This window comes from Sceloporus occidentalis, unplaced genomic scaffold (genome assembly GCF_023333645.1).
Source record: "Sceloporus occidentalis isolate IW3139 unplaced genomic scaffold, rSceOcc1.0.p SCAF_98, whole genome shotgun sequence".
In the NCBI taxonomy this organism is placed as follows: domain Eukaryota; kingdom Metazoa; phylum Chordata; class Lepidosauria; order Squamata; family Phrynosomatidae; genus Sceloporus; species Sceloporus occidentalis.
In genome coordinates, this window is record NW_028317078.1 from 2,734,682 (window position 1) to 2,749,318 (window position 14,637).

The following is a 14,637-nucleotide window of genomic DNA, read 5'->3' on the forward strand; positions in this document are numbered from 1 at the left end:
TAACATAGTGTAAGAGAGTGAAAGAGACAGTAGCAGAGTGTAATAGACAGTAACAGAGTGTAAGAGAGTGTTATAGACAGTAGCAGAGTGTAAGAGACAATAGCAGAGTGTAAGATACAGTAGCAAAGTGTAAGAGACAGTAACAGAGTGTAAGAGACAGTAGCAGAGTGAAAGAGGCAGTAGTAGAGTGTAGTAGAGTGTACCAGAGTGTCACATGGCATATACCGTCCTCTAGGATCACATAGTCCTGAATGATCTCAGTATACTGTGAACGTCTTTGGGGATCTCTTCGCGTAGACATCGTAAACCTGTGTAAGAGACAGTAAAAGAGTATATGAGACAGTAGCGGAGTGTAAGAGAGTGTGACAGAGCATAGGAGACAGTAACAGAGTATAGGAGACGGTAACAGAGTGTAAGAGAGTGTAAGAGACAGTAACAGAGTGTAAGAGACAGTAACAGAGTGTAAGAGACAGCAGCAGAGTGTAAGAGAGTGTAACATAGTGTAAGAGAGTGAAAGAGACAGTAGCAGAGTGTAATAGACAGTAACAGAGTGTAGGAGAGTGTAACAGCGTGTAAGAGAGTGTAACAGAGTGTAAGAGAGTGTAAGAGACAGTAACAGAGTGTAGGAGAGTGTAAGAGACAGTAACAGAGTGTAAGAGACAGTAACAGAGTGTAAGAGACAGTAACAGAGTGTAAGAGACAGCAGCAGAGTGTAAGAGTGTAAGAGACAGTAACAGAGTGTAAGAGAGTGTAACAGAGTGTAAGAGACAGTAACAGAGTGTACGAGACAGTAACAGAGTGTAAGAGACAGCAGCAGAGTGTAAGAGAGTGTAACATAGTGTAAGAGAGTGAAAGAGACAGTAGCAGAGTGTAATAGACAGTAACAGAGTGTAGGAGAGTGTAACAGCGTGTAAGAGAGTGTAACAGAGTGTAAGAGAGTGTTATAGACAGTAGCAGAGTGTAAGAGACAATAGCAGAGTGTAAGAGACAGTAGCAGAGTGTAATAGACTGTAGCAGAGTGTAACATAGTGTAAGAGAGTGTAAGAGACAGTAGCAGAGTATAATAGACAGTAACAGAGTGTAAGAGAGTGTTATAGACAGTAGCAGAGTTTAAGAGACAGTAACAGAGTGTAAGAGACAGTAACAGAGTGTAAGAGGGTGTAAGAGACAGTAGCAGAGTGTAGGAGAGTGTAAGAGAGTGTAAGAGAGTGTAAGAGACAGTAACAGAGTGTAAGAGACAGTAACAGAGTGTAAGAGACAGCAGCAGAGTGTAAGAGAGTGTAACAGAGTATAGGAGACAGTAACAGAGTATAGGAGACAGTAACAGAGTGTAAGAGAGTGTAAGAGACAGTTACAGAGTGTAAGAGAGTGTAACATAGTGTAAGAGACAGTAACAGAGTGTAAGAGACAGCAGAAGAGTGTAAGAGAGTTGAAGAGACAGTCGCAGAGTGTAATAGACAGTAACAGAGTGTAAGAGAGTGTTATAGACAGTAGCAGAGTGTAAGAGACAATAGCAGAGTGTAATAGACTGGAGCAGAGTGTAGCATAGTGTAAGACAGTGTAAGAGACTGTAGCAGAGTGTAATAGACAGTAACAGAGTGTAAGAGAGTGTTATAGACAGTAGCAGAGTGTAAGAGACAATAGCAGAGTGTAAGAGACAGTAGCAGAGTGTAATAGACAGCAGCAGAGTGTAAGAGAGTGTAAGAGACAGTAGCAGAGTGTAATAGACAGTAACAGAGTGTAAGAGAGTGTTATAGACAGTAGCAGAGTGTAAGAGACAATAGCAGAGTGTAAGAGACAATAGCAGAGTGTAAGAGACAGTAGCAGAGTGTAATAGACTGTAGCAGAGTGTAAGAGAGTGTAAGAGACAGTAACAGAGTGTAAGAGAGTGTAACAGCATGTAAGAGAGTGTAACAGAGTGTAAGAGAGTGTAAGAGACAGTAACAGAGTGTAGTAGAGTGTAAGAGACAGTAACAGAGTGTAAGAGACAGTAACAGAGTGTAAGAGACAGCAGCAGGGTGTAAGAGAGTGTAACATAGTGTAAGAGAGTGAAAGAGACAGTAGCAGAGTGTAATAGACAGTAACAGAGTGTAGGAGAGTGTCAGAGACAGTAACAGAGTGTAAGAGTCAGCAGCAGAGTGTAAGAGAGTGTAACATAGTGTAAGAGAGTGTAAGAGACAGTAGCAGAGTGTAATAGACAGTAACAGAGTGTAAGAGAGTGTTATAGACAGTAGCAGAGTGTAAGATACAGTAGCAGAGTGTAAGAGACAGTAACAGAGTGTAAAAGACAGTAACAGAGTGTAAGAGACAGTAGCAGAGTGAAAGAGACAGTAGTAGAGTGTAGTAGAGTGTAAGAGAGTGTCACATGGCATATACCGTCCTCTAGGATCACATAGTCCTGAATGATCTCAGTATACTGTGAACGTCTTTGGGGATCTCTTCGCGTAGACCTCGTAAACCTGTGTAAGAGACAGTAAAAGAGTGTATGAGACAGTAGTGGAGTGTAAGAAAGTGTAACAGAGTATAGGAGACAGTAACAGAGTGTAAGAGAGTGTAAGAGACAGTTACAGAGTGTAAGAGAGTGTAAGAGAGTGTAACAGAGTGTAAGAGACAGTAACAGAGTGTAAGAGACAGCAGCAGAGTGTAAGAGAGTGTAAGAGACAGTAGCAGAGTGTAATAGACAGTAACAGAGTGTAAGAGAGTGTTATAGACAGTAGCAGAGTGTTATAGACAATAGCAGAGTGTAAGAGACAGTAGCAGAGTGTAATAGACAGCAGCAGAGTGTAAGAGAGTGTAAGAGACAGTAGCAGAGTGTAATAGACAGTAACAGAGTGTAAGAGAGTGTTATAGACAGTAGCAGAGTGTAAGAGACAATAGCAGAGTGTAAGAGACAGTAGCAGAGTGTAACATAGTGTAAGAGAGTGTAAGAGACAGTAGCAGAGTGTAATAGACAGTAACAGAGTGTAAGAGAGTGTTATAGACAGTAGCAGAGTGTAAGAGAGTGTAAGAGACAGTTACAGAGTGTAAGAGAGTGTAACAGAGTGTAAGAGAGTGTAAGAGACAGTAACATAGTGTAGGAGAGTGTAAGAGACAGTAACAGAGTGTAAGAGACAGTAGCAGAGTGTAAGAGAGTGTAAGAGAGTGTTATAGACAGTAGCAGAGTGTAAGGGACAATAGCAGAGTGTAAGAGACAGTAGCAGAGTGTAATAGACTGTAGCAGAGTGTAAAATACTGTAAGAGAGTGTAAGAGACAGTAGCAGAGTGTAATAGACAGTAATAGAGTGTAAGAGAGTGTTATAGACAGTAGCAGAGTTTAAGAGACAGTAACAGAGTGTAAGAGACAGTAAGAGTGTAAGAGGGTGTAAGAGACAGTAGCAGAGTGTAGGAGAGTGTAAGAGAGTATAAGAGACAGTAACAGAGTGTAAAAGACAGCAGCAGAGTGTAAGAGACAGTAACATAGTGTAAGAGAGTGTAACAGAGTGTAAGAGACAGTAACAGAGTGTACGAGAGTGTAGTAGAGTGTAAGAGACAGTAACAGAGCATAAGAGACAGTAACAGAGCATAAGAGACAGAAGCAGAGTGTAAGAGACAGAAACAGAGTGAAAGAGAGAGTAGCAGAGTGTAAGAGACAGTAGCAGAGTGTAAGAGAGTGTAAGAGAAATTAACAGAGTGTAATAGAGTGTAACAGCGTGTAAGAGAGTGTAACAGAGTGTAAGAGAGTGTAGGAGACAGTAACAGAGTGTAGGAGAGTGTAAGAGACAGTAACAGAGTGTAAGAGACAGTAACAGAGTGTAAGAGACAGCAGCAGAGTGTAAGAGAGTGTAACATAGTGTAAGAGAGTGAAAGAGACAGTAGCAGAGTGTAATAGACAGTAACAGAGTGTAAGACAGTGTTATAGACAGTAGCAGAGTGTAAGAGACAATAGCAGAGTGTAAGAGACAGTAACAGAGTGTAAGAGACAGTAACAGAGTGTAAGATACAGTAACAGAGTGTATGAGAGTGTAGTAGAGTGTAAGAGACAGTAACAGAGCGTAAGAGATAGTAGCAGAGTGTAAGAGACAGTAGCAGAGTGAAAGAGACAGTAGTAGAGTGTAAGAGACAGTAGCAGAGTGTAAGAGACAGTAACAGAGTGTAAGAGATAGTAGCAGAGTGTAAGAGAGTGTAAGAGACAGTAACAGTGTGTAAGAGGGTGTAACAGCGTGTAAGAGAGTGTAACAGCATGTAAGAGAGTGTAACAGAGTGTAAGGGAGTGTAAGAGACAGTAACAGAGTGTAAGGGGGTGTAAGAGACAGTAGAAGAGTGTAGGAGAGTGTAGGAGAGTGTAAGAGAGTGTAATAGACAGTAACAGAGTGTAAGAGACAGTAACAGAGTGTAAGAGACAGCAGCAGAGTGCAGCAGAGTGTAAGAGAGTGTAAGAGACAGTAACAGAGTGTACGAGACAGTAACAGAGTGTAAGAGACAGTAACAGAGTGTAAGAGACAGTAACAGAGTATACGAGAGTGTAGTAGAGTGTAAGAGACAGTAACAGAGCGTAAGAGACAGTAGCAGTGTGTAAGAGACAGAAGCAAAGTGAAAGAGAGAGTAGCAGAGTGTAAGAGACAGTAGCAGAGTGTAAGAGACAGTAGCAGAGTGTAAGAGAGTGTAAGAGACAGTAACAGAGTGTAAGAGAGTGTAACAGCGTGTAAGAGAGTGTAACAGAGTGTAAGAGACAGTAAGAGAGTGTAACAGAGTGTAAGAGACAGTAACAGAGTGTAGGAGAGTGTAAGAGACAGTAACGGAGTGTAAGAGACAGTAACAGTGTGTAAGAGAGTGTAACATAGTGTAAGAGAGTGTAAGAGACAGTAACAGAGTGTAGGAGAGTGTAAGAGACAGTAACGGAGTGTAAGAGACAGTAACAGAGTGTAAGAGAGTGTAACATAGTGTAAGAGAGTGTAAGAGACAGTAGCAGAGTGTAATAGACAGTAACAGAGTGTAATAGAGTGTAAGAGACAGTAGCAGAGTATAAGAGACAATAGCAGAGTGTAAGAGACAGTAGCAGAGTGTAATAGACAGCAGCAGAGTGTAAGAGAGTGTAAGAGACAGTAGCAGAGTGTAAGAGACAGTAACAGAGTGTAAGATACAGTAACAGAGTGTATGAGAGTGTAGTAGAGTGTAAGAGACAGTAACAGAGCGTAAGAGATAGTAGCAGAGTGTAAGAGACAGTAACAGAGTGTAAGAGACAGCAGCAGAGTGTAAGAGTGTGTAACATAGTGTAAAAGAGTGAAAGAGATAGTAGCAGAGTGTAATAGACAGTAACAGAGTGTAATAGAGTGTAAGAGACAGTAGCAGAGTGTAAGAGACAATAGCAGAGTGTAAGAGACAGTAGCAGAGTGTAATAGACTGTAGCAGAGTGTAACAGAGTGTAAGAGAGTGTAAGAGACAATAGCAGAGTGTAATAGACAGTAACAGAGTGTAAGAGAGTGTTATAGACAGTAGCAGAGTGCAAGAGACAATAGCAGAGTGTAAGAGACAGTAGCAGAGTGTAATAGACAGTAACAGAGTGTAAGAGACAGTAACAGAGTGTAAGAGACAGCAGCAGAGTGTAAGAGTGTAAGAGACAGTAACAGAGTGTAAGAGAGTGTAACAGAGTGTAAGAGACAGTAACAGAGTGTACGAGACTGTAACAGAGTGTACGAGACAGTAACAGAGTGTAAGAGACAGTAACAGAGTATACGAGAGTGTAGTAGAGTGTAAGAGACAGTAACAGAGTATACGAGAGTGTAGTAGAGTGTAAGAGACAGTAACAGAGCGTAAGAGACAGTAGCAGTGTGTAAGAGACAGAAGCAAAGTGAAAGAGAGAGTAGCAGAGTGTAAGAGACAGTAGCAGAGTGTAAGAGACAGTAGCAGAGTGTAAGAGTGTAAGAGACAGTAACAGAGTGTAAGAGAGTGTAACAGCGTGTAAGAGAGTGTAACAGAGTGTAAGAGACAGTAAGAGAGTGTAACAGAGTGTAAGAGACAGTAACAGAGTGTAGGAGAGTGTAAGAGACAGTAACGGAGTGTAAGAGACAGTAACAGAGTGTAAGAGACAGCAGCAGAGTGTTAGAGAGTGTAACATAGTGTAAGAGAGTGTAAGAGACAGTAGCAGAGTGTAATAGACAGTAACAGAGTGTAATAGAGTGTAAGAGACAGTAGCAGAGTGTAAGAGACAGTAGCAGAGTGTAATAGACTGTAGCAGAGTGTAACAGAGTGTAAGAGAGTGTAAGAGACAATAGCAGAGTGTAATAGACAGTAACAGAGTGTAAGAGAGTGTTATAGACAGTAGCAGAGTGCAAGAGACAATAGCAGAGTGTAAGAGACAGTAGCAGAGTGTAATATACAGTAACAGAGTGTAAGAGACAGTAACAGAGTGTAAGAGACAGCAGCAGAGTGTAAGAGTGTAAGAGACAGTAACAGAGTGTAAGAGAGTGTAACAGAGTGTACGAGACAGTAACAGAGTGTACGAGACAGTAACGGAGTGTACGAGACAGTAACAGAGTGTAAGAGACAGTAACAGAGTATACGAGAGTGTAGTAGAGTGTAAGAGACAGTAACACAGCGTAAGAGACAGTAGCAGTGTGTAAGAGACAGAAGCAAAGTGAAAGAGAGAGTAGCAGAGTGTAAGAGACAGTAGCAGAGTGTAAGAGACAGTAGCAGAGTGTAAGAGTGTAAGAGACAGTAACAGAGTGTAAGAGAGTGTAACAGCGTGTAAGAGAGTGTAACAGAGTGTAAGAGACAGTAAGAGAGTGTAACAGAGTGTAAGAGACAGTAACAGAGTGTAGGAGAGTGTAAGAGACAGTAACGGAGTGTAAGAGACAGTAACAGAGTGTAAGAGACAGCAGCAGAGTGTTAGAGAGTGTAACATAGTGTAAGAGAGTGTAAGAGACAGTAGCAGAGTGTAATAGACAGTAACAGAGTGTAATAGAGTGTAAGAGACAGTAGCAGAGTGTAAGAGACAGTAGCAGAGTGTAATAGACTGTAGCAGAGTGTAACAGAGTGTAAGAGAGTGTAAGAGACAATAGCAGAGTGTAATAGACAGTAACAGAGTGTAAGAGAGTGTTATAGACAGTAGCAGAGTGCAAGAGACAATAGCAGAGTGTAAGAGACAGTAGCAGAGTGTAATAGACTGTAACAGAGTGTAAGAGAGTGTAAGAGACAGTAGCGGAGTGTAATAGACAGTAACAGAGTGTAAGAGAGTGTTATAGACAGTAGCAGAGTGTTATAGACAATAGCAGAGTGTAAGAGACAGTAGCAGAGTTTAATAGACAGCAGCAGAGTGTAAGAGAGTGTAAGAGACAGTAGCAGAGTGTAATAGACAGTAACAGAGTGTAAGAGAGTGTTATAGACAGTATCAGAGTGTAAGAGACAATAGCAGAGTGTAAGAGACAGTAGCAGAGTGTAATAGACAGTAACAGAGTGTAAGAGAGTGTTATAGACAGTAGCAGAGTGTAAGAGAGTGTAAGAGACAGTTACAGAGTGTAAAAGAGTGTAACAGAGTGTAAGAGAGTGTAAGAGACAGTAACATAGTGTAGGAGAGTGTAAGAGACAGTAACAGAGTGTAAGAGACAGTAACAGAGTGTAAGAGGGTGTAAGAGACAGTAGCAGAGTGTAGGAGAGTGTAAGAGAGTGTAAGAGACAGTAAGAGTGTAAGAGACAGTAACAGAGTGTAAGAGACAGCAGCAGAGTGTAAGAGAGTGTAACAGAGTGTAAGAGACAGTAACAGAGCGTAAGAGACAGTAGCAGAGTGTAAGAGACAGAAGCAGAGTGAAAGAGAGAGTAGCAGAGTGTAAGAGACAGTAGCAGAGTGTAAGAGACAGTAGCAGAGTGTAAGAGAGTGTAAGAGACAGTAACAGAGTGTAAGAGAGTGTAACAGCATGTAAGAGAGTGTAACAGAGTGTAAGAGAGTGTAAGAGACAGTAACAGAGTGTAGTAGAGTGTAAGAGACAGTAACAGAGTGTAAGAGACAGTAACAGAGTGTAAGAGACAGCAGCAGGGTGTAAGAGAGTGTAACATAGTGTAAGAGAGTGAAAGAGACAGTAGCAGAGTGTAATAGACAGTAACAGAGTGTAGGAGAGTGTCAGAGACAGTAACAGAGTGTAAGAGTCAGCAGCAGAGTGTAAGAGAGTGTAACATAGTGTAAGAGAGTGTAAGAGACAGTAGCAGAGTGTAATAGACAGTAACAGAGTGTAAGAGAGTGTTATAGACAGTAGCAGAGTGTAAGATACAGTAGCAGAGTGTAAGAGACAGTAACAGAGTGTAAAAGACAGTAACAGAGTGTAAGAGACAGTAGCAGAGTGAAAGAGACAGTAGTAGAGTGTAGTAGAGTGTAAGAGAGTGTCACATGGCATATACCGTCCTCTAGGATCACATAGTCCTGAATGATCTCAGTATACTGTGAACGTCTTTGGGGATCTCTTCGCGTAGACCTCGTAAACCTGTGTAAGAGACAGTAAAAGAGTGTATGAGACAGTAGTGGAGTGTAAGAAAGTGTAACAGAGTATAGGAGACAGTAACAGAGTGTAAGAGAGTGTAAGAGACAGTTACAGAGTGTAAGAGAGTGTAAGAGAGTGTAACAGAGTGTAAGAGACAGTAACAGAGTGTAAGAGACAGCAGCAGAGTGTAAGAGAGTGTAAGAGACAGTAGCAGAGTGTAATAGACAGTAACAGAGTGTAAGAGAATGTTATAGACAGTAGCAGAGTGTTATAGACAATAGCAGAGTGTAAGAGACAGTAGCAGAGTGTAATAGACAGCAGCAGAGTGTAAGAGAGTGTAAGAGACAGTAGCAGAGTGTAATAGACAGTAACAGAGTGTAAGAGAGTGTTATAGACAGTAGCAGAGTGTAAGAGACAATAGCAGAGTGTAAGAGACAGTAGCAGAGTGTAATAGACTGTAGCAGAGTGTAACATAGTGTAAGAGAGTGTAAGAGACAGTAGCAGAGTGTAATAGACAGTAACAGAGTGTAAGAGAGTGTTATAGACAGTAGCAGAGTTTAAGAGACAGTAACAGAGTGTAAGAGACAGTAACAGAGTGTAAGAGGGTGTAAGAGACAGTAGCAGAGTGTAGGAGAGTGTAAGAGAGTGTAAGAGACAGTAACAGAGTGTAAGAGACAGCAACAGAGTGTAAGAGACAGCAGCAGAGTGTAAGAGAGTGTAACAGAGTATAGGAGACAGTAACAGAGTATAGGAGACAGTAACAGAGTGTAAGAGAGTGTAAGAGACAGTTACAGAGTGTAAGAGAGTGTAACATAGTGTAAGAGACAGTAACAGAGTGTAAGAGACAGCAGAAGAGTGTAAGAGAGTTGAAGAGACAGTCGCAGAGTGTAATAGACAGTAACAGAGTGTAAGAGAGTGTTATAGACAGTAGCAGAGTGTAAGAGACAATAGCAGGGTGTAATAGACTGGAGCAGAGTGTAACATAGTGTAAGAGAGTGTAAGAGACTGTAGCAGAGTGTAATAGACAGTAACAGAGTGTAAGAGAGTGTTATAGACAGTAGCAGAGTGTAAGAGACAATAGCAGAGTGTAAGAGACAGTAGCAGAGTGTAATAGACAGCAGCAGAGTGTAAGAGAGTGTAAGAGAGTGTAAGAGACAGTAGCAGAGTGTAATAGACAGTAACAGAGTGTAAGAGAGTGTTATAGACAGTAGCAGAGTGTAAGAGAGTGTAAGAGACAGTTACAGAGTGTAAGAGAGTGTAACAGAGTGTAAGAGAGTGTAAGAGACAGTAACATAGTGTAGGAGAGTGTAAGAGACAGTAACAGAGTGTAAGAGACAGTAGCAGAGTGTAAGAGAGTGTAAGAGAGTGTTATAGACAGTAGCAGAGTGTAAGGGACAATAGCAGAGTGTAAGAGACAGTAGCAGAGTGTAATAGACTGTAGCAGAGTGTAAAATAGTGTAAGAGAGTGTAAGAGACAGTAGCAGAGTGTAATAGACAGTAATAGAGTGTAAGAGAGTGTTATAGACAGTAGCAGAGTTTAAGAGACAGTAACAGAGTGTAAGAGACAGTAAGAGTGTAAGAGGGTGTAAGAGACAGTAGCAGAGTGTAGGAGAGTGTAAGAGAGTGTAATAGACAGTAACAGAGTGTAAGAGACAGCAACAGAGTGTAAGAGACAGCAGCAGAGTGTAAGAGACAGTAACAGAGTGTAAGAGACAGTAACAGAGTGTACGAGAGTGTAGTAGAGTGTAAGAGACAGTAACAGAGCATAAGAGACAGTAACAGAACATAAGAGACAGAAGCAGAGTGAAAGAGACAGAAACAGAGTGAAAGAGAGAGTAGCAGAGTGTAAGAGACAGTAGCAGAGTGTAAGAGAGTGTAAGAGACAGTAACAGAGTGTAAGAGAGTGTAACAGCATGTAAGAGAGTGTAACAGAGTGTAAGAGAGTGTAAGAGACAGTAACAGAGTGTAGTAGAGTGTAAGAGACAGTAACAGAGTGTAAGAGACAGTAACAGAGTGTAAGAGACAGCAGCAGAGTGTAAGAGAGTGTAACATAGTGTAAGAGAGTGAAAGAGACAGTAGCAGAGTGTAATAGACAGTAACAGAGTGTAAGAGAGTGTTATAGACAGTAGCAGAGTGTAAGAGACAATAGCAGAGTGTAAGATACAGTAGCAAAGTGTAAGAGACAGTAACAGAGTGTAAGAGACAGTAGCAGAGTGAAAGAGGCAGTAGTAGAGTGTAGTAGAGTGTACCAGAGTGTCACATGGCATATACCGTCCTCTAGGATCACATAGTCCTGAATGATCTCAGTATACTGTGAACGTCTTTGGGGATCTCTTCGCGTAGACATCGTAAACCTGTGTAAGAGACAGTAAAAGAGTATATGAGACAGTAGCGGAGTGTAAGAGAGTGTGACAGAGCATAGGAGACAGTAACAGAGTATAGGAGACGGTAACAGAGTGTAAGAGAGTGTAAGAGACAGTAACAGAGTGTAAGAGACAGTAACAGAGTGTAAGAGACAGCAGCAGAGTGTAAGAGAGTGTAACATAGTGTAAGAGAGTGAAAGAGACAGTAGCAGAGTGTAATAGACAGTAACAGAGTGTAGGAGAGTGTAACAGCGTGTAAGAGAGTGTAACAGAGTGTAAGAGAGTGTAAGAGACAGTAACAGAGTGTAGGAGAGTGTAAGAGACAGTAACAGAGTGTAAGAGACAGTAACAGAGTGTAAGAGACAGTAACAGAGTGTAAGAGACAGCAGCAGAGTGTAAGAGTGTAAGAGACAGTAACAGAGTGTAAGAGAGTGTAACAGAGTGTAAGAGACAGTAACAGAGTGTACGAGACAGTAACAGAGTGTAAGAGACAGCAGCAGAGTGTAAGAGAGTGTAACATAGTGTAAGAGAGTGAAAGAGACAGTAGCAGAGTGTAATAGACAGTAACAGAGTGTAGGAGAGTGTAACAGCGTGTAAGAGAGTGTAACAGAGTGTAAGAGAGTGTTATAGACAGTAGCAGAGTGTAAGAGACAATAGCAGAGTGTAAGAGACAGTAGCAGAGTGTAATAGACTGTAGCAGAGTGTAACATAGTGTAAGAGAGTGTAAGAGACAGTAGCAGAGTATAATAGACAGTAACAGAGTGTAAGAGAGTGTTATAGACAGTAGCAGAGTTTAAGAGACAGTAACAGAGTGTAAGAGACAGTAACAGAGTGTAAGAGGGTGTAAGAGACAGTAGCAGAGTGTAGGAGAGTGTAAGAGAGTGTAAGAGAGTGTAAGAGACAGTAACAGAGTGTAAGAGACAGTAACAGAGTGTAAGAGACAGCAGCAGAGTGTAAGAGAGTGTAACAGAGTATAGGAGACAGTAACAGAGTATAGGAGACAGTAACAGAGTGTAAGAGAGTGTAAGAGACAGTTACAGAGTGTAAGAGAGTGTAACATAGTGTAAGAGACAGTAACAGAGTGTAAGAGACAGCAGAAGAGTGTAAGAGAGTTGAAGAGACAGTCGCAGAGTGTAATAGACAGTAACAGAGTGTAAGAGAGTGTTATAGACAGTAGCAGAGTGTAAGAGACAATAGCAGAGTGTAATAGACTGGAGCAGAGTGTAGCATAGTGTAAGACAGTGTAAGAGACTGTAGCAGAGTGTAATAGACAGTAACAGAGTGTAAGAGAGTGTTATAGACAGTAGCAGAGTGTAAGAGACAATAGCAGAGTGTAAGAGACAGTAGCAGAGTGTAATAGACAGCAGCAGAGTGTAAGAGAGTGTAAGAGACAGTAGCAGAGTGTAATAGACAGTAACAGAGTGTAAGAGAGTGTTATAGACAGTAGCAGAGTGTAAGAGACAATAGCAGAGTGTAAGAGACAATAGCAGAGTGTAAGAGACAGTAGCAGAGTGTAATAGACTGTAGCAGAGTGTAACATAGTGTAAGAGAGTGTAAGAGACAGTAGCAGAGTGTAATAGACAGTAACAGAGTGTAAGAGAGTGTTATAGACAGTAGCAGAGTGTAAGAGAGTGTAAGAGACAGTTACAGAGTGTAAGAGAGTGTAACAGAGTGTAAGAGAGTGTAAGAGACAGTAACATAGTGTAGGAGAGTGTAAGAGACAGTAACAGAGTGTAAGAGACAGTAGCAGAGTGTAAGAGAGTGTAAGAGAGTGTTATAGACAGTAGCAGAGTGTAAGGGACAATAGCAGAGTGTAAGAGACAGTAGCAGAGTGTAATAGACTGTAGCAGAGTGTAAAATAGTGTAAGAGAGTGTAAGAGACAGTAGCAGAGTGTAATAGACAGTAATAGAGTGTAAGAGAGTGTTATAGACAGTAGCAGAGTTTAAGAGACAGTAACAGAGTGTAAGAGACAGTAAGAGTGTAAGAGGGTGTAAGAGACAGTAGCAGAGTGTAGGAGAGTATAAGAGAGTGTAAGAGACAGTAACAGAGTGTAAGAGACAGCAGCAGAGTGTAAGAGACAGTAACAGAGTGTAAGAGAGTGTAACAGAGTGTAAGAGACAGTAACAGAGTGTACGAGAGTGTAGTAGAGTGTAAGAGACAGTAACAGAGCATAAGAGACAGTAACAGAGCATAAGAGACAGAAGCAGAGTGTAAGAGACAGAAACAGAGTGAAAGAGAGAGTAGCAGAGTGTAAGAGACAGTAGCAGAGTGTAAGAGAGTGTAAGAGAAATTAACAGAGTGTAATAGAGTGTAACAGCGTGTAAGAGAGTGTAACAGAGTGTAAGAGAGTGTAGGAGACAGTAACAGAGTGTAGGAAAGTGTAAGAGACAGTAACAGAGTGTAAGAGACAGTAACAGAGTGTAAGAGACAGCAGCAGAGTGTAAGAGAGTGTAACATAGTGTAAGAGAGTGAAAGAGACAGTAGCAGAGTGTAATAGACAGTAACAGAGTGTAAGACAGTGTTATAGACAGTAGCAGAGTGTAAGAGACAATAGCAGAGTGTAAGAGACAGTAACAGAGTGTAAGAGACAGTAACATAGTGTAAGAGACAGTAACAGAGTGTATGAGAGTGTAGTAGAGTGTAAGAGACAGTAACAGAGCGTAAGAGATAGTAGCAGAGTGTAAGAGACAGTAGCAGAGTGAAAGAGACAGTAGTAGAGTGTAAGAGACAGTAGCAGAGTGTAAGAGACAGTAACAGAGTGTAAGAGATAGTAGCAGAGTGTAAGAGAGTGTAAGAGACAGTAACAGTGTGTAAGAGGGTGTAACAGCGTGTAAGAGAGTGTAACAGCATGTAAGAGAGTGTAACAGAGTGTAAGGGGGTGTAAGAGACAGTAGAAGAGTGTAGGAGAGTGTAGGAGAGTGTAAGAGAGTGTAATAGACAGTAACAGAGTGTAAGAGACAGTAACAGAGTGTAAGAGACAGCAGCAGAGTGTAAGAGAGTGTAAGAGACAGTAAGAGAGTGTAACAGAGTGTAAGAGACAGTAACAGAGTGTACGAGACAGTAACAGAGTGTAAGAGACAGTAACAGAGTGTAAGAGACAGTAACAGAGTATACGAGAGTGTAGTAGAGTGTAAGAGACAGTAACAGAGCGTAAGAGACAGTAGCAGTGTGTAAGAGACAGAAGCAAAGTGAAAGAGAGAGTAGCAGAGTGTAAGAGACAGTAGCAGAGTGTAAGAGACAGTAGCAGAGTGTAAGAGTGTAAGAGACAGTAACAGAGTGTAAGAGAGTGTAACAGCGTGTAAGAGAGTGTAACAGAGTGTAAGAGACAGTAAGAGAGTGTAACAGAGTGTAAGAGACAGTAACAGAGTGTAGGAGAGTGTAAGAGACAGTAACGGAGTGTAAGAGACAGTAACAGAGTGTAAGAGACAGCAGCAGAGTGTAAGAGAGTGTAACATAGTGTAAGAGAGTGTAAGAGACAGTAGCAGAGTGTAATAGACAGTAACAGAGTGTAATAGAGTGTAAGAGACAGTAGCAGAGTGTAATAGACTGTAACAGAGTGTAAGAGAGTGTAAGAGACAATAGCAGAGTGTAATAGACAGTAACAGAGTGTAAGAGAGTGTTATAGACAGTAGCAGAGTGCAAGAGACAATAGCAGAGTGTAAGAGACAGTAGCCGAGTGTAATAGACTGTAACAGAGTGTAACAGAGTGTAAGAGAGTGTAAGAGACAGTAGCGGAGTGTAATAGACAGTAAGAGAGTGTAAGAGAGTGTTATAGACAGTAGCAGAGTGTTATAGACAATAGCAGAGTGTAAGAGACAGTAGCAGA